The following is a 955-nucleotide window of genomic DNA, read 5'->3' as shown; positions in this document are numbered from 1 at the left end:
CGCGGACCACCAGGGGCCGAGAAAACCACCGTCTCATGGGGCCGGACACTCAGGGTCAGGGAAAAATCCAATATATATCTGGTGATATCTCGGGTGCTATTAGAGATAGCGCAATAAACCAAGGTGAGTCATCTGCTGGAGGCCCTGGCGCCTGAAGCTGTGCAGCGCGAACGACCTCGGACCACCAGGGGCCGAGAAAACCACCGTCTCATGGGGCCGGACACTCTGGGTCAGCGAAAAATCCAATATATATGTGGTGATACCTCGGGTGCTATTACAGATAGCGCAATAAATCAAAGTGCATTGTCTGTAGGAGGCCCTGGCGCATGAATGTGTGCAGCGGGAACAACCTCGGACCACCAGGGGCCGAGAAAACCACAGTCCCATGGGGCCGGACACTCAGGGTCAGGGCAAAATCCAATATATATCTGGTGATATCTCGGGTGCTATTAGAGATAGCGCAATAAACCATAGTGAATTATCTGCAGGAGGCCCTGGCGCATGAATGTGTGCAGCGGGAACGACCTCGGACCACCAGGGGCCGAAAAAACCACAGTCTCATGGGGCCGGACTCTCACGGTCAGGGTAAAATCCAATATATATCTGTTGATATCTCGGGCGCTATTAGAGATAGCGCAATAAACCAAAGTGAATTATCTGCAGGAGGACCTGGCGCATGAAGCTGTGCAGCGGGAACGACCTCGGACCACCAGGGGCCGAGGAAAGCACCGTCTCGAGGGGGCCGGACACTCTGGGTCAGGGGAAAATCCAATATATATCTGGTCATATCTCGGGTGCTATTAGAGATAGCGCAATAAACCAAGGTGAATTATCTGCAGGAGGCCCTGGCGCATGAATCTGTGCAACGGGAACGACCTCGGACCACCAGGGGCCGCGAAAACGACAGTCTCAAGGGGCCGGACACTCAGGGTCAGGGGAAAATCCAATATATATC

This window comes from Nomia melanderi, unplaced genomic scaffold (assembly GCF_051020985.1).
Source record: "Nomia melanderi isolate GNS246 unplaced genomic scaffold, iyNomMela1 scaffold0014, whole genome shotgun sequence".
Taxonomy (NCBI): Eukaryota; Metazoa; Arthropoda; class Insecta; order Hymenoptera; family Halictidae; genus Nomia; species Nomia melanderi.
The sequence above is the reverse complement of the archived record's forward strand: the minus strand, read 5'-3'. Positions refer to the sequence as shown.